Raw genomic sequence first — 19,140 nt, 5'->3', positions numbered from 1 at the left:
CCAGTCCATATCCCAGTCCCTATCCCAGTCCGTATCCCAGTCCGTATCCCAGTCCCTATCCCTGTCCCTATCACAGTCCGTATCCCAGTCCGTATTCCAGTCCCTATCCCAGTCCCTATCCCAGTCCCTATCCCAGTCCCTATCACAGTCCCTATGACAGTCCCTATCACAGTCCCTATCCCTGTCCGTATCCCAGACCCTATCCCAGTCCGTATCCCAGTCCGTATCCCAGTCCCTATCCCAGTCCCTATCCCAGTCCCTATCACAGTCCGTATCCCAGTCCGTATCCCAGTCCCTATCCCAGTCCCTATCCCAGTCCGTATCCCAGTCCGTATCCCAGTCCGTATCCCAGTCACTAGCACAGTCCCTATCCCAGTCCCTATCCCAGTCCGTATCCCAGTCCGTATCCCAGTCCGTATCCAAGTCCCTATCCCAGGCCCTATCCCAGTCCGTATCCCAGTCCGTATCCCAGTCCGTATCCCAGACCCTATCCCGGTCCGTATCACAGTCCCTATCCCAGTCCGTATCCCAGTCCCTATCACAGTCCGTATCCCAGTCCCTATCCCAGTCCGTATCCCTGTCCCTATCCCAGTCCATATCCCAGTCCATATCCCAGTCCGTATCCCAGACCGTATCCCAGTCCGTATCCCAGACCCTATCCCAGTCCGTATCCCAGTCCGTATCCCAGTCCGTATCCCAGACCCTATCCCAGTCCCTATCACAGTCCATATCCCAGTCCCTATCACAGTCCGTATCCCAGTCCCTATCACAGTCCGTATCCCAGTCCCTATCCCAGTCCCTATCCATGTCCCTATCACAGTCCATATCCCAGTCCCTATCACAGTCCGTATCCCAGTCCCTATCCCAGTCCATATCCCAGTCCATATCCCAGTCCCTATCCCAGTCCGTATCCCAGTCCCTATCCCTGTCCCTATCACAGTCCCTATCACAGTCCGTATCACAGTCCCTATCCCAGTCCGTATCCCAGTCCCTATCCCAGTCTGTATCCCAGTCCCTATCACAGTCCGTATCCCAGTCCCTATCGCAGTCCGTATCCCAGTCCGTATCCCAGTCCGTATCCCAGTCCCTATCACAGTCCGTATCCCAGTCCGTATCCCAGTCCCTATCCCAGTCCGTATCCCAGTCCCTATCCCAGTCCGTATCCCAGTCCGTATACCAGTCCCTATCGCAGTCCGTATCCCAGTCCCTATCCCAGTCCGTATTCCAGTCCCTATCACAGTCCGTATCCCAGTCCCTATCCCAGTCTGTATCCCAGTCCCTATCCCAGCCCCTATCCCAGTCCGTATCCCAGACCCTATCGCAGTCCCTATCACAGTCCCTATCCCAGTCCGTATCCCAGTCCGTATCCCAGTCCCTATCGCAGTCCCTATCACAGTCCCTATCACAGTCCCTATCCCAGTCCGTATCCCAGTCCGTATCCCAGTCCATATCCCAGTCTGTATCCCAGTCCCTATCCCAGTCCATATCCCAGTCCGTATCCCAGTCCATATCCCAGTCCATATCCCAGTCTGTATCCCAGTCCGTATCCCAGTCCCTATCCCAGTCCCTATCACAGTCCCTATCACAGTCCGTATCCCAGTCCGTATCCCAGTCCCTATTCCAGTCCCTATCCCAGTCCCTATCGCAGTCCCTATCCTAATCCGTATCCCAGTCCGTATCCCAGTCCGTATCCCAGTCCGTATCCCAGTCCCTATCCAGTCTGTATCCCAGTCCCTATCCCAGTCCATATCCCAGTCCGTATCCCAGTCACTATCCCAGTCCGTATCCCAGTCTGTATCCCAGTCCCTATCCCAGTCCCTATCGCAGTCCCTATCCCAGTCCCTATCCCAGTCCGTATCCCAGTCCCTATCCCAGTCCGTATCCCAGTCCCTATCCCAGTCCGTATTCCAGTCCCTATCACAGTCCGTATCCCAGTCCCTATCCCAGTCTGTATCCCAGTCCCTATCCCAGCCCCTATCCCAGTCCGTATCCCAGTCCCTATCACAGTCCCTATCCCAGTCCGTATCCCAGTCCGTATCCCAGTCCATATCCCAGTCTGTATCCCAGTCCCTATCCCAGTCCATATCCCAGTCCGTATCCCAGTCCATATCCCAGTCTGTATCCCAGTCCGTATCCCAGTCCCTATCACAGTCCGTATCCCAGTCCGTATCCCAGTCCGTATCCCAGTCCCTATTCCAGTCCCTATCCCAGTCCCTATTCCAGTCCCTATCCCAGTCCGTATCCCAGTCCGTATCCCAGTCCGTATCCCAGTCCCTATCCAGTCTGTATCCCAGTCCCTATCCCAGTCCATATCCCAGTCCCTATCCCAGTCCGTATCCCAGTCCGTATCCCAGTCCGTATCCCAGTCCGTATCCCAGTCCCTATCCCAGTCCGTATCCCAGTCTGTATCCCAGTCCCTATCGCAGTCCCTATCCCAGTCCCTATCCCAGTCCGTATCCCAGTCCGTATCCCAGTCCGTATCCCAGTCCCTATCCAAGTCCCTATTCCAGTCCCTATCCCAGTCCCTATCCCAGACCTTATCCCAGTCCGTATCCCAGTCCGTATCCCATTCCCTATCACAGTCCGTATCCCAGTCCCTATCCCAGTCCGTATCCCAGTCCCTATCCCAGTCTGTATGCCAGACCATATCCCAGTCCCTATCCCAGTCCCTATCCCAGTCCCTATCCAAGTCCCTATCCCAGTCCCTATCCCAGTCCCTATCCCAGTCCGTATCCCAGTCCCTATCCCAGTCCCTATCGCAGTCCCTATCCCAGTCCCTATCCCAATCCGTATCCCAGTCCGTATCCCAGTCCGTATCCCAGTCCCTATCCGTCCCTATTCCAGTCCCTATCCCTGTCCCTATCCCAGACCGTATCCCAGTCCGTATCCCAGTCCGTATCCCAGTCCCTATCCCAGTCCGTATCCCAGTCCCTATCCCAGTCCGTATCCCAGTCCCTATCCCAGTCCCTATCCCAGTCCCTATCCCAGTCCGTATCCCAGTCCCTATCCCAGTTCCTATCCCAGTCCCTATCCCAATCCCTATCCCAGTCCATATCCCAGTCCGTATCCCAGTCCCTATCCCTGTCCCTATCACAGTCCCTATCCCAGTCCGTATCCCTGTCCGTATCCCAGTCCGTATCCCAGTCCGTATCCCAGTCCCTATCCAAGTCCCTATCCAAGTCCCTATTCCAGTCCCTATTCCAGTCCCTATTCCAGTCCCTATCCCAGTCCCTATCCCAGACCGTAACCCAGTCCGTATCCCAATCCGTATCCCAGTCCCTATCACAGTCCCTATCACAGTCCCTATCCCAGTCCGTATCCCAGTCCCTATCCCAGTCCCTTTCCCAGTCCCTATCCCAGTGCATATCCCAGTCCCTATCCCAGTCCCTATCCCAGTCCCTAGCCCAGTCCGTATCCCAGTCCCTATCCCAGTCCGTATCCCAGTCCCTATCCCAGTTCCTATCCCAGTCCCTATCCCAATCCCTATCCCAGTCCCTATCACAGTCCGTATCCCAGTCCGTATCCCAGTCCATATCCCAGTCCCTATCCCAGTCCGTATCCCAGTCCGTATCCCAGTCCCTATCCCTGTCCCTATCACAGTCCGTATCCCAGTCCGTATTCCAGTCCCTATCCCAGTCCCTATCCCAGTCCCTATCCCAGTCCCTATCACAGTCCCTATGACAGTCCCTATCACAGTCCCTATCCCTGTCCGTATCCCAGACCCTATCCCAGTCCGTATCCCAGTCCGTATCCCAGTCCGTATCCCAGTCCCTATCCCAGTCCCTATCCCAGTCCCTATCACAGTCCGTATCCCAGTCCGTATCCCAGTCCCTATCCCAGTCCCTATCCCAGTCCGTATCCCAGTCCGTATCCCAGTCCGTATCCCAGTCACTAGCACAGTCCCTATCCCAGTCCGTATCCCAGTCCGTATCCCAGTCCGTATCCCAGTCCGTATCCAAGTCCCTATCCCAGGCCCTATCCCAGTCCGTATCCCAGTCCGTATCCCAGTCCGTATCCCAGACCCTATCCCGGTCCGTATCACAGTCCCTATCCCAGTCCGTATCCCAGTCCCTATCACAGTCCGTATCCCAGTCCCTATCCCAGTCCGTATCCCTGTCCCTATCCCAGTCCATATCCCAGTCCATATCCCAGTCCGTATCCCAGACCGTATCCCAGTCCGTATCCCAGACCCTATCCCAGTCCGTATCCCAGTCCGTATCCCAGTCCGTATCCCAGACCCTATCCCAGTCCCTATCACAGTCCATATCCCAGTCCCTATCACAGTCCGTATCCCAGTCCCTATCACAGTCCGTATCCCAGTCCCTATCACAGTCCGTATCCCAGTCCCTATCCCAGTCCCTATCCATGTCCCTATCACAGTCCATATCCCAGTCCCTATCACAGTCCGTATCCCAGTCCCTATCCCAGTCCATATCCCAGTCCATATCCCAGTCCCTATCCCAGTCCGTATCCCAGTCCCTATCCCTGTCCCTATCACAGTCCCTATCACAGTCCGTATCACAGTCCCTATCCCAGTCCGTATCCCAGTCCCTATCCCAGTCTGTATCCCAGTCCCTGTCACAGTCCGTATCCCAGTCCCTATCGCAGTCCGTATCCCAGTCCGTATCCCAGTCCGTATCCCAGTCCCTATCACAGTCCGTATCCCAGTCCGTATCCCAGTCCCTATCCCAGTCCGTATCCCAGTCCCTATCCCAGTCCGTATCCCAGTCCGTATACCAGTCCCTATCGCAGTCCGTATCCCAGTCCCTATCCCAGTCCGTATTCCAGTCCCTATCACAGTCCGTATCCCAGTCCCTATCCCAGTCTGTATCCCAGTCCCTATCCCAGACCCTATCCCAGTCCGTATCCCAGACCCTATCGCAGTCCCTATCACAGTCCCTATCCCAGTCCGTATCCCAGTCCGTATCCCAGTCCCTATCGCAGTCCCTATCACAGTCCCTATCACAGTCCCTATCCCAGTCCGTATCCCAGTCCGTATCCCAGTCCATATCCCAGTCTGTATCCCAGTCCCTATCCCAGTCCATATCCCAGTCCGTATCCCAGTCCATATCCCAGTCCATATCCCAGTCTGTATCCCAGTCCGTATCCCAGTCCCTATCCCAGTCCCTATCACAGTCCCTATCACAGTCCGTATCCCAGTCCGTATCCCTGTCCCTATTCCAGTCCCTATCCCAGTCCCTATCGCAGTCCCTATCCTAATCCGTATCCCAGTCCGTATCCCAGTCCGTATCCCAGTCCGTATCCCAGTCCCTATCCAGTCTGTATCCCAGTCCCTATCCCAGTCCATATCCCAGTCCGTATCCCAGTCCCTATCCCAGTCCGTATCCCAGTCTGTATCCCAGTCCCTATCCCAGTCCCTATCGCAGTCCCTATCCCAGTCCCTATCCCAGTCCGTATCCCAGTCCCTATCCCAGTCCGTATCCCAGTCCCTATCCCAGTCCGTATTCCAGTCCCTATCACAGTCCGTATCCCAGTCCCTATCCCAGTCTGTATCCCAGTCCCTATCCCAGCCCCTATCCCAGTCCGTATCCCAGTCCCTATCACAGTCCCTATCCCAGTCCGTATCCCAGTCCGTATCCCAGTCCATATCCCAGTCTGTATCCCAGTCCCTATCCCAGTCCATATCCCAGTCCGTATCCCAGTCCATATCCCAGTCTGTATCCCAGTCCGTATCCCAGTCCCTATCACAGTCCGTATCCCAGTCCGTATCCCAGTCCGTATCCCAGTCCCTATTCCAGTCCCTATCCCAGTCCCTATTCCAGTCCCTATCCCAGTCCGTATCCCAGTCCGTATCCCAGTCCGTATCCCAGTCCCTATCCAGTCTGTATCCCAGTCCCTATCCCAGTCCATATCCCAGTCCCTATCCCAGTCCGTATCCCAGTCCGTATCCCAGTCCGTATCCCAGTCCGTATCCCAGTCCCTATCCCAGTCCGTATCCCAGTCTGTATCCCAGTCCCTATCGCAGTCCCTATCCCAGTCCCTATCCCAGTCCGTATCCCAGTCCGTATCCCAGTCCGTATCCCAGTCCCTATCCAAGTCCCTATTCCAGTCCCTATCCCAGTCCCTATCCCAGACCTTATCCCAGTCCGTATCCCAGTCCGTATCCCATTCCCTATCACAGTCCGTATCCCAGTCCCTATCCCAGTCCGTATCCCAGTCCCTATCCCAGTCTGTATGCCAGACCATATCCCAGTCCCTATCCCAGTCCCTATCCCAGTCCCTATCCAAGTCCCTATCCCAGTCCCTATCCCAGTCCCTATCCCAGTCCGTATCCCAGTCCCTATCCCAGTCCCTATCGCAGTCCCTATCCCAGTCCCTATCCCAATCCGTATCCCAGTCCGTATCCCAGTCCGTATCCCAGTCCCTATCCGTCCCTATTCCAGTCCCTATCCCTGTCCCTATCCCAGACCGTATCCCAGTCCGTATCCCAGTCCGTATCCCAGTCCCTATCCCAGTCCGTATCCCAGTCCCTATCCCAGTCCGTATCCCAGTCCCTATCCCAGTCCGTATCCCAGTCCCTATCCCAGTCCCTATCCCAGTCCCTATCCCAGTCCGTATCCCAGTCCCTATCCCAGTTCCTATCCCAGTCCCTATCCCAATCCCTATCCCAGTCCATATCCCAGTCCGTATCCCAGTCCCTATCCCTGTCCCTATCACAGTCCCTATCCCAGTCCGTATCCCTGTCCGTATCCCAGACCCTATCCCAGTCCCTATCACAGTCCCTATCCCAGTCCCTATCCATGTCCCTATCCCAGTCCGTATCCCTGTCCCTATGCCAGTCCCTATCACAGTCCCTATCCCAGTCCCTATCCCAGTCCCTATCACAGTCCGTATCCCAGTCCGTATCCCAGTCCCTATCCCAGTCCGTATCCCAGTCCGTATCCCAGTCCGTATCCCAGTCCCTATCACAGTCCCTATCCCAGTCCCTATCCCAGTCCGTATCCCAGTCCGTATCCCAGTCCCTAACCCAGTCCGTATCCCAGTCCCTATCCCAGGCCCTATCCCAGTCCGTATCCCAGTCCCTATCCCAGTCCGTATCCCAGACCCTATCCCAGTCCGTATCCCAGTCCGTATCCCAGTCCGTATCCCAGACCCTATCCCGGTCCGTATCACAGTCCCTATCCCAGTCCGTATCCCAGTCCCTATCACAGTCCGTATCCCAGTCCCTATCCCAGTCCCTATCCCAGTCCCTATCACAGTCCGTATCCCAGTCCCTATCCCAGTTCCTATCCCAGTCCCTATCCCAGTCCCTATCCATGTCCCTATCACAGTCCGTATCCCAGTCCCTATCACAGTCCGTATCCCAGTCCCTATCCCAATTCCTATCCCAGTCCCTATCCCAGTCCCTATCCATGTCCCTATCACAGTCCGTATCCCAGTCCCTATCACAGTCCGTATCCCAGTCCCTATTCCAGTCCCTATCCATGTCCCTATTACAATCCGTATCCCAGTCCCTATCCCAGTCCCTATCCATGTCCCTATCACAGTCCGTATCCCAGTCCCTATCCCAGTCCCTATCCCAGTCCCTTTCCCAGTCCCTATCCCAGTCCGTATCCCAGTCCCTATCCCAGTCCCTATCCCAGTCCGTATCCCAGTCCGTATCCCAGTCCCTATCCCAGTCCGTATCCCAGTCCGTATCCCAGTCCCTATCCCAGTCCCTTTCCCAGTCCCTATCCCAGTCCGTATCCCAGTCCCTATCCCAGTCCCTATCCCAGTCCGTATCCCATTCCCTATCCCTGTCCCTATCCCAGTCCCTATCCCAGTCCGTATCCCAGTCCCTTTCCCAGTCCCTATCACAGTCCGTATCCCAGTCCGTATCCCAGTCCCTATCATAGTCCGTATCCCAGTCCCTATCCCAGTCCGTATACCAGTCCCTATCCCAGTCTCTATCCCAGTCCCTATCACAGTCCGTATCCCAGTCCCTATCCCAGTCCCTATCACAGTCCCTATCCCAGTCCGTATCCCAGTCCCTATCCCAGTCCGTATCCCAGTCCCTATCCCAGTCCGTATCCCAGACCCTATCACAGTCCGTATCCCTGTCCCTATCCCAGTCCGATCCCTGTTTGTTGATGATGCCACCCTGGCATCCTATACTGAAGCTCACTTGCACCAGCTCGTAGATCTGTTGTCCCAGGCATCAGGAAGACCAAAGCTGTTGTCCAGGATGTAGAGAGTCCACCTCCCATCAACACGGACAGCCTCACTCTGGAGGTTGTCGACAGCCTCACACACCTCGGAAAAACAATTATCAGGCGTGATACCTGAAATCAGCACCAGGACTGCCGAGGCAGCACTGTCAAGTCGAGGGTAAGAGGTCAAGTGTGGACCAACAGAAAACTAACCCAAGGTATGAAGCTGCAATGTGTACCAGGTATTCGCAGCACCCTCCTTTACAATAGAGATGCATGGACAACTTGTGCAAATCAAGAAAAGCAGCTGAACAGCTTCCACCTCCACTGTCTCGGAAGAATATCTCCTAACAAGACAGATGAATATGGAAATACACCAGCATGCAGGGATCCACAGCATGTTTGCCCTCGAGTCGGCAGCGACTGTTGGCTGGGTCACGAGTCGAATGGATGACAGCCGCATCCCCAAAGACATGTTCTACGGCACACTTGCTGTCGCCAAGAGACCAACAGGTCACCCATGTCTGCAATACAAGGATGCCTGCAAGCAGAGACTTCAGGTGGACCGGGAGCAGAGCTGATGCATGCAATGTCCTCGCTGCCTGACTGGAGAGAGTCTGGAGACAAGCGGTCAGGGAGGATGTGGAAAAAGTAGAGGACAGAAGAAACGATAAGATGCCTGCAGAAAAAAAAAGAACCCACCAGAAGGGAAAAAAAAAGTCGACCTGGGAGCCAGCACCACTCGTCTGTGCCAGCTGCAGGAGGGAATGCCACACAGCCACAACAGAATGTTCAACACAGAAGTAGTGACATACACCCTGGGTACAAACCACTGTCTCCAGAGACAGACGTGTGCCAATGATGTACGATCCCAGTCTCTACCCCGGCCTCTCTGCTGGTCCGTGCCCCAGTCTCCATTCCAGGGTCTATACCAGCCTCCCTGCCCAGGGGCGGAGTTTAATGGGTGCCAGGGGTACCCACCAACGCTCCACTCCCCATGAACGCCAGTGTCCGTCAGCCCTGTAACACTCCATGGAGTGTAAATTTACTGTCTATGAGACCCCCTTCCCCTCACTTGGGCGGATGTCCAGCCTCAGAGAGCGGCCAGCTGCTCTGCGGCCCGAGCGGCGCCACCTGGAGCAGTGGTCACTGCTGGTACTGCAAGCAGTGCCCGGGCTCTAAACACCCAGAGTCCAGGACCAGGTAGGCAGGAGGCTGGGGGGAGGGGTGTGAGTGTCTCATGGAGAGGAGGGAAAGGTGAGGGGAGGCTTAAAGGATGGGAGAGGGTTTGGGGAGGTAGGGGGTCTTGATGAAGATGCCAGGGTGGGAGGGAGCACCCCGGAGGGGGTGGCAGACCACGAGGTGGGGGGGGAATTCGATGCTGAAAGGGGTACTTGAGGGAGTCCCCCGCTCGCTTTCCCACTTGGGGCCCAGACATCACCACCTCCCCCCACAACATTCCCCCCGACCCTGAACACGCCCAGTGCCCCACCTTCCCCCAACCCCCGGCCCTGAACACGCCCAGTGCCCCACCTTCCCCCCACCCCCGACCCTGAACACGCCCAGTGCCCCACCTTCCCCCCCCGGCCCTGAACACGCCCAGTGCCCCACCTTCCCCCCCCGACCCTGAACACGCCCAGTGCCCCACCTTCCCCCCCCGGCCCTGAACACGCCCAGTGCCCCACCTTCCCCCCGACACTGAACACACCCAGTGCCCCACCTTCCCCCCCGACACTGAACACACCCAGTGCCCCACCTTCCCCCCCCGGCCCTGAACACGCCCAGTGCCCCACCTTCCCCCCGACACTGAACACACCCAGTGCCCCACCTTCCCCCCGACACTGAACACACCCAGTGCCCCACCTTCCCCCCCCGGCCCTGAACACGCCCAGTGCCCCACCTTCCCCCCGGCCCTGAACACGCCCAGTGCCCCACCTTCCCCCCGACCCCTGAACACGCCCAGTGCCCCACCTTCCCCCCACCCCCGACCCTGAACACACCCAGTGCCCCACCTTCCCCCCACCCCCGACCGTGAACACGCCCAGTGCCCCACCTTCCCCCCCCGGCCCTGAACACGCCCAGTGCCCCACCTTCCCCCCGACCCTGAACACGCCCAGTGCCCCACCTTCCCCCCACCCCCGACCCTGAACACACCCAGTGCCCCACCTTCCCCCCACCCCCGACCGTGAACACGCCCAGTGCCCCACCTTCCCCCCCCGGCCCTGAACACGCCCAGTGCCCCACCTTCCCCCCGACCCTGAACACGCCCAGTGCCCCACCTTCCCCCCACCCCCGACCCTGAACACACCCAGTGCCCCACCTTCCCCCCCCGGCCCTGAACACGCCCAGTGCCCCACCTTCCCCCCGGCCCTGAACACGCCCAGTGCCCCACCTTCCCCCCGACCCTGAACACGCCCAGTGCCCCACCTTCCCCCCACCCCCGACCCTGAACACACCCAGTGCCCCACCTTCCCCCCACCCCCGACCCTGAACACGCCCAGTGCCCCACCTTCCCCCCCCGGCCCTGAACACGCCCAGTGCCCCACCTTCCCCCCGACACTGAACACACCCAGTGCCCCACCTTCCCCCCCCGGCCCTGAACACGCCCAGTGCCCCACCTTCCCCCCACCCCCGACCCTGAACACACCCAGTGCCCCACCTTCCCCCCACCCCCGACCCTGAACACGCCCAGTGCCCCACCTTCCCCCCCCGGCCCTGAACACGCCCAGTGCCCCACCTTCCCCCCGGCCCTGGACACGCCCAGTGCCCCACCTTCCCCCCGACCCTGAACACACCCAGTGCCCCACCTTCCCCCCGACCCTGAACACACCCAGTGCCCCACCTTCCCCCCGGCCCTGAACACACCCAGTGCCCCACCTTCCCCCCACACCCGGCCCTGAACACGCCCAGTGCCCCACCTTCCCCCCGGCCCTGAGCACGCCCAGTGCCCCACCTTCCCCCCGACCCTGAACACACCCAGTGCCCCACCTTCCCCCCACACCCGGCCCTGAACACGCCCAGTGCCCCACCTTCCCCCCGGCCCTGAACACGCCCAGTGCCCCACCTTCCCCCCGGCCCTGACCCTGAACACACCCAGTGCACCACCTTCCCCCCGACCCTGAACACGCCCAGTGCCCCACCTTCCCCCCGACCCTGAACACGCCCAGTGCCCCACCTTCCCCCCGACCCTGAACACGCCCAGTGCCCCACCTTCCCCCCGACCCTGAACACGCCCAGTGCCCCACCTTCCCCCCACCCCGACCCTGAACACACCCAGTGCCCCACCTTCCCCCCGACCCTGAACACACCCAGTGCCCCACCTTCCCCCCACCCCCAACCCTGAACACACCCAGTGCCCCACCTTCCCCCCGACCCTGAACACATCCAGTGCCCCACCTTCCCCCCACCCCCAACCCTGAACACACCCAGTGCCCCACCTTCCCCCCGACCCCGGCCCTGAACACGCCCAGTGCCCCACCTTCCCCCCACCCCCGGCCCTGAACACGCCCAGTGCCCCACCTTCCCCCCGAACCTGAACACATCCAGTGCCCCACCTTCCCCCCGACCCTGAACACACCCAGTGCCCCACCTTCCCCCCGGCCCTGAACACGCCCAGTGCCCCACCTTCCCCACACCCCCGGCCCTGAACACACCCAGTGCCCCACCTTCCCCCCGACCCTGAACACGCCCAGTGCCCCACCTTCCCCCCACCCCCGGCCCTGAACACGCCCAGTGCCCCACCTTCCCCCCGACCCTGAACACGCCCAGTGCCCCACCTTCCCCCCGACCCTGAACACACCCAGCGCCCCACCTTCCCCCCGACCCTGAACACACCCAGTGCCCCACCTTCCCCCCACCCCCGACCCTGAACACGCCCAGTGCCCCACCTTCCCCCCGACCCTGAACACACCCAGTGCCCCACCTTCCCCCCACCCCCGACCCTGAACACGCCCAGTGCCCCACCTTCCCCCCACCCCCGACCCTGAACACACCCAGTGCCCCACCTTCCCCCCACCCCCGGCCCTGAACACGCCCAGTGCCCCACCTTCCCCCCACACCCGGCCCTGAACACGCCCAGTGCTCCACCTTCCCCCCGACACTGAACACACCCAGTGCCCCACCTTCCCCCCGGCCCTGAACACGCCCAGTGCCCCACCTTCCCCCCGGCCCTGAACACGCCCAGTGCCCCACCTTCCCCCACCCCCGGCCCTGAACACACCCAGTGCCCCACCTTCCCCCTGGCCCTGAACACGCCCAGTGCCCCACCTTCCCCCACCCCCGGCCCTGAACACACCCAGTGCCCCACCTTCCCCCACCCCCGGCCCTGAACACACCCAGTGCCCCACCTTCCCCACACCCCCGGCCCTGAACACACCCAGTGCCCCACCTTCCCCCCAACCCTGAACACACCCAGCGCCCCACCTTCCCCCCCCCCGGCCCTGAACACGCCCAGTGCCCCACCTTCCCCCCAACCCTGAACACGCCCAGTGCCCCACCTTCCCCCCGGCCCTGAACACGCCCAGTGCCCCACCTTCCCCCCGGCCCTGAACACGCCCAGTGCCCCACCTTCCCCCCAACCCTGAACACACCCAGTGCCCCACCTTCCTCCCGGCCCTGAACACACCCAGTGCCCCACCTTCCCCCCACCCCCGACCCTGAACACGCCCAGTGCCCCACCTTCCCCCCACCCCCGGCCCTGAACACGCCCAGTGCCCCACCTTCCCCCCAACCCTGAACACGCCCAGTGCCCCACCTTCCCCCCCCGGCCCTGAACACGCCCAGTGCCCCACCTTCCCCCCACCCCCGGCCCTGAACACGCCCAGTGCCCCACCTTCCCCCCGACCCTGAACACGCCCAGTGCCCCACCTTCCCCCCGACCCTGAACACGCCCAGTGCCCCACCTTCAGCCCACCCCCGGCCCTGAACACGCCCAGTGCCCTACCTTCCCCCCACCCCCGGCCCTGAACACGCCCAGTGCCCCACCTTCCCCCCGACCCTGAACACGCCCAGTGCCCCACCTTCCCCCCCCGGCCCTGAACACGCCCAGTGCCCCACCTTCCCCCCACCCCTGAACACACCCAGTGCCCCACCTTCCCCCCGACCCTGAACACACCCAGTGCCCCACCTTCCCCCCGACACTGAACACGCCCAGTGCCCCACCTTCCCCCCGACACTGAACACGCCCAGTGCCCCACCTTCCCCCCGACACTGAACACACCCAGTGCCCCACCTTCCCCCCACCCCCGGCCCTGAACACGCCCAGTGCCCCACCTTCCCCCCGACCCTGAACACGCCCAGTGCCCCACCTTCCCCCACCCCCAACCCTGAACACACCCAGTGCCCCACCTTCCCCCCGACCCTGAACACACCCAGTGCCCCACCTTCCCCCCACCCCCGACCCTGAACACACCCAGTGCCCCACCTTCCCCTCACCCCCGACCCTGAACACGCCCAGTGCCCCACCTTCCCCCCACCCCCGACCCTGAACACGCCCAGTGCCCCACCTTCCCCCCACCCCCGACCCTGAACACACCCAGCGCCCCACCTTCCCCCACCCCCGGCCCTGAACACGCCCAGTGCCCCACCTTCCCCCACCCCCGGCCCTGAACACACCCAGTGCCCCACCTTCCCCCACCCCCGGCCCTGAACACACCCAGTGCCCCACCTTCCCCCACCCCCGGCCCTGAACACACCCAGTGCCCCACCTTCCCCCCACCCCCGGCCCTGAACACACCCAGTGCCCCACCTTCCCCCCGACCCTGAACACACCCAGTGCCCCACCTTCCCCCCCCCGGCCCTGAACACGCCCAGTGCCCCACCTTCCCCCCAACCCTGAACACGCCCAGTGCCCCACCTTCCCCCCGGCCCTGAACACGCCCAGTGCCCCACCTTCCCCCCGGCCCTGAACACGCCCAGTGCCCCACCTTCCCCCCCACCCTGAACACACCCAGTGCCCCACCTTCCCCCACCCCCGGCCCTGAACACGCCCAGTGCCCCACCTTCCCCCCACCCCTGAACACGCCCAGTGCCCCACCTTCCCCCCGGCCCTGAACACGCCCAGTGCCCCACCTTCCCCCCGGCCCTGAACACGCCCAGTGCCCCACCTTCCCCCCGGCCCTGAACACACCCAGTGCCCCACCTTCCCCCCAACCCCGACCCTGAACACGCCCAGTGCCCCACCTTCCCCCCACCCCCGACCCTGAACACGCCCAGTGCCCCACCTTCCCCCCAACCCTGAACACACCCAGTGCCCCACCTTCCCCCACCCCCGGCCCTGAACACGCCCAGTGCCCCACCTTCCCCCCAACCCTGAACACGCCCAGTGCCCCACCTTCCCCCCGGCCCTGAACACGCCCAGTGCCCCACCTTCCCCCCGGCCCTGAACACGCCCAGTGCCCCACCTTCCCCCCAACCCTGAACACACCCAGTGCCCCACCTTCCCCCACCCCCGGCCCTGAACACGCCCAGTGCCCCACCTTCCCCCCACCCCTGAACACGCCCAGTGCCCCACCTTCCCCCCGACCCTGAACACACCCAGTGCCCCACCTTCCCCCCGACCCTGAACACGCCCAGTGCCCCACCTTCCCCCCGACCCTGAACACACCCAGTGCCCCACCTTCCCCCCACCCCCGGCCCTGAACACGCCCAGTGCCCCACCTTCCCCCCACCCCTGAACACGCCCAGTGCCCCACCTTCCCCCCGACCCTGAACACACCCAGTGCCCCACCTTCCCCCCCCTGGCCCTGAACACGCCCAGTGCCCCACCTTCCCCCCACCCCTGAACACGCCCAGTGCCCCACCTTCCCCCCGACCCTGAACACACCCAGTGCCCCACCTTCCCCCCGGCCCTGAACACACCCAGTGCCCCACCTTCCCCCCGACCCTGAACACACCCAGTGCCCCACCTTCCCCCCACCCCCGGCCCTGAACACGCCCAGTGCCCCACCTTCCCCCCGACCCTGAACACGCCCAGTGCCCCACCTTCCCCCCGACCCTGAACACACCCAGTGCCCCACCTTCCCCCCGACCCTGAACACGCCCAGTGCCCCACCTTCCCCCCGACCCTGAACACATCCAGTGCCCCACCTTCCCGCCACCCCCGACCCTGAACACGCCCAGTGCCCCACCTTCCCCCCGACCCTGAACACACCCAGTGCCCCACCTTCCCCCACCCCCGGCCCTGAACACGCCCAGTGCCCCACCTTCCCCCCACCCCTGAACACGCCCAGTGCCCCACCTTCCCCCCGACCCTGAACACACCCAGTGCCCCACCTTCCCCCCGACCCTGAACACGCCCAGTGCCCCACCTTCCCCCCGACCCTGAACACACCCAGTGCCCCACCTTCCCCCCACCCCCGGCCCTGAACACGCCCAGTGCCCCACCTTCCCCCCACCCCTGAACACGCCCAGTGCCCCTCCTTCCCCCCGACCCTGAACACACCCAGTGCCCCACCTTCCCCCCGGCCCTGAACACACCCAGTGCCCCACCTTCCCCCCGACCCTGAACACACCCAGTGCCCCACCTTCCCCCCACCCCCGGCCCTGAACACGCCCAGTGCCCCACCTTCCCCCCGACCCTGAACACGCCCAGTGCCCCACCTTCCCCCCGACCCTGAACACACCCAGTGCCCCACCTTCCCCCCGACCCTGAACACGCCCAGTGCCCCACCTTCCCCCCGACCCTGAACACACCCAGTGCCCCACCTTCCCCCCGACCCTGAACACGCCCAGTGCCCCACCTTCCCCCCGACCCTGAACACATCCAGTGCCCCACCTTCCCCCCGACCCTGAACACGCCCAGTGCCCCACCTTCCCCCCGACCCTGAACACGCCCAGTGCCCCACCTTCCCCCCGACCCTGAACACGCCCAGTGCCCCACCTTCCCCCCAACCCTGAACACACCCAGTGCCCCACCTTCCCGCCACCCCCGGCCCTGAACACACCCAGTGCCCCACCTTCCCCCACCCCCGACCCTGAACACGCCCAGTGGGCTAGATTGGAGTGACGGTGGGTCTGTACAGTTCAGGACAGAGCGGGGTTAGGCAGGATCAGGACAGGAAGGCTGTTCAGGTAATGTCACGGTTCCTCACACCCACCCAGACCCACCGGCAAACTCACCAGCCGGAGATCATTAACTGCAACCTCCAGTATCTATTCTTTTTCATTCGTTCATGGGATGTGGGAGTCACTGGCCAGGCCAGCGTTTATTGCCCACCCCTAGTTGCCCCCTAGTTCACAGGATAGTTAAGAGGCAGCCACATTCCCGTGGGTCTGGAGTCACATGTACTGTAGCCCGGACTGCCGGACTGTATCAGCCCTGTCCCCCGGTGTGTATCAGCCCTGTCCCCCAGTCTGTATCAGCCCTGTCCCCTGGTGTGTATCAGCCCTGTCCCCCTGTCTGTATCAGCCCTGTCCCCCGGTGTGTATCAGCCCTGTCCCCCAGTCTGTATCAGCCCTGTCCCCCGGTGTGTATCAGCCCTGTCCCCCAGTCTGTATCAGCCCTGTCCCCTGGTGTGTATCAGCCCTGTCCCCCTGTCTGTATCAGCCCTGTCCCCCGGTCTGTATCAGCCCTGTCCCCCGGTGTGTATCAGCCCTGTCCCCCGGTGTGTATCAGCCCTGTTCCCCGGTGTGTATCAGCCCTGTCCCCCGTTGTGTATCAGCCCTGTCCCCCGGTCTGTATCAGCCCTGTCCTCTGGTGTGTATCAGCCCTGTTCCCCGGTGTGTATCAGCCCTGTCCCCCGTTGTGTATCAGCCCTGTCCCCCTGTCTGTATCAGCCCTGTCCCCCTGTCTGTATCAGCCCTGTCCCCCAGTCTGTATCAGCCCTGTCCCCCTGTCTGTATCAGCCCTGTCCCCCGGTGTGTATCAGCCCTGTCCCCTGGTGTGTATCAGCCCTGTCCCCTGGTGTGTATCAGCCCTGTCCCCCGGTGTGTATCAGCCCTGTCCCCCAGTCTGTATCAGCCCTGTCCCCTGGTGTGTATCAGCCTGTCCCCCAGTCTGTATCGGCCCTGTCCCCTGGTGTGTATCAGCCCTGTCCCCTGGTGTGTATCAGCCCTGTCCCCCTGTCTGTATCAGCCCTGTCCCCTGGTGTGTATCAGCCCTGTCCCCCGGTGTGTATCAGCCCTGTCCCCCAGTCTGTATCAGCCCTGTCCCCCGGTGTGTATCAGCCCTGTCCCCCGGTGTGTATCAGCCCTGTCCCCCAGTCTGTATCAGCCCTGTCCACCGGTGTGTATCAGCCCTGTCCCCCGGTGTGTATCAGCCCTGTCCCCCAGTCTGTATCAGCCCTGTCCCCCGGTGTGTATCAGCCCTGTCCCCCAGTCTGTATCAGCCCTGTCCCCCAGTCTGTATCAGCCCTGTCCCCCAGTCTGTATCAGCCCTGTCCCCCAGTCTGTATCAGCCCTGTCCCCCGGTCTGTATCAGCCCTGTCCCCCTGTCTGTATCAGCCCTGTCCCCCTGTCTGTATCAGCCCTGTCCCCCTGTCTGTATCAGTCCTGTCCCCCAGTCTGTATCAGCCCTGTCCCCCGGTGTGTATCAGCCCTGTCCCCCAGTCTGTATCAGCCCTGTCCCCCGGTGTGTATCAGCCCTGTCCCCCGGTATGTATCAGCCCTGTCCCCTGGTGTGTATCAGCCCTGTCCCCAGGTGTGTATCAGCCCTGTCCCCTGGTGTGTATCAGCCCTGTCCCCCAGTCTGTATCGGCCCTGTCCCCTGGTGTGTATCAGCCCTGTCCCCCAGTCTGTATCAGCCCTGTTCCCCGGTGTGTATCAGCCCTGTCCCCCTGTCTGTATCAGCCCTGTCCCCCGGTCTGTATCAGCCCTGTCCCCCGGTATGTATCAGCCCTGTCCCCCGGTCTGTATCAGCCCTGTCCCCCTGTCTGTATCAGCCTTGTCCCCCGGTCTGTATCAGCCCTGTCCCCCGGTGTGTATCAGCCCTGTCCCCCTGTCTGTATCAGCCCTGTCCCCAGTGTGTATCAGCCCTGTCCCCCTGTCTGTATCAGCCCTGTCCCCCTGTCTGTATCAGCCCTGTCCCCAGTGTGTATCAGCCTTGTCCCCCTGTCTGTATCAGCCCTGACCCCAGTGTGTATCAGCCCTGTCCCCCTGTCTGTATCAGCCCTGTCCCCAGTGTGTATCAGCCCTGCCCCCCTGTCTGTATCAGCCCTGTCCCCCTGTCTGTATCAGCCCTGTCCCCCTGTCTGTATCAGCCCTGTCCCCAGTGTGTATCAGCCCTGCCCCCCTGTCTGTATCAGCCCTGTCCCCCTGTCTGTATCAGCCCTGTCCCCCTGTCTGTATCAGCCCTGTCCCCAGTGTGTATCAGCCCTGCCCCCCTGTCTGTATCAGCCCTGTCCCCCTGTCTGTATCAGCCCTGTCCCCCTGTCTGTATCAGCCCTGTCCCCCGTTGTGTATCAGCCCTGTCCCCCTGTCTGTATCAGCCCTGTCCCCAGTGTGTATCAGCCCTGCCCCCCTGTCTGTATCAGCCCTGTCCCCCTGTCTGTATCAGCCCTGTCCCCCTGTCTGTATCAGCCCTGTCCCCCAGTCTGTATCAGCCCTGTCCCCCGGTCTGTATCAGCCCTGTCCCCCGGTGTGTATTAGCCCTGTCCCCCTGTCTGTATCAGCCCTGTCCCCCGGTGTGTATCAGCCCTGCCCCCCTGTCTGTATCAGCCTTGTCCCCCGGTCTGTATCAGCCCTGTCCCCCGGTGTGTATCAGCCCTGCCCCCCTGTCTGTATCGGCCCTGTCCCCTGGTGTGTATCAGCCCTGTCCCCCAGTCTGTATCAGCCCTGTCCCCTGGTGTGTATCAGCCCTGTCCCCTGGTGTGTATCAGCCCTGTCCCCCAGTCTGTATCAGCCCTGTCCCCTGGTGTGTATCAGCCCTGTCCCCTGGTGTGTATCAGCCCTGTCCCCTGGTGTGTATCAGCCCTGTCCCCCAGTCTGTATCAGCCCTGTCCCCTGGTGTGTATCAGCCCTGTCCCCCGGTCTGTATCTGCCCCCTCCCCTGGTC

General features: G+C 62.1%; 1 protein-coding gene across 2 annotated transcripts in view; it reads left to right on the top strand.

Moving 5' to 3' along the window:
- The window catches only part of si:ch211-221n20.8 (multiple epidermal growth factor-like domains protein 6), a 105,868-nt gene that overhangs the window by 15,631 nt on the left and 71,097 nt on the right, over window positions 1–19,140 (top strand). The gene's annotated exons all lie outside the window — the stretch shown is intronic.

The sequence above is a fragment of the Carcharodon carcharias genome, chromosome 3 (assembly GCF_017639515.1).
Source record: "Carcharodon carcharias isolate sCarCar2 chromosome 3, sCarCar2.pri, whole genome shotgun sequence".
NCBI lineage: Eukaryota > Metazoa > Chordata > Chondrichthyes > Lamniformes > Lamnidae > Carcharodon > Carcharodon carcharias.
The sequence above is the reverse complement of the archived record's forward strand: the minus strand, read 5'-3'. Positions and strand labels throughout refer to the sequence as shown.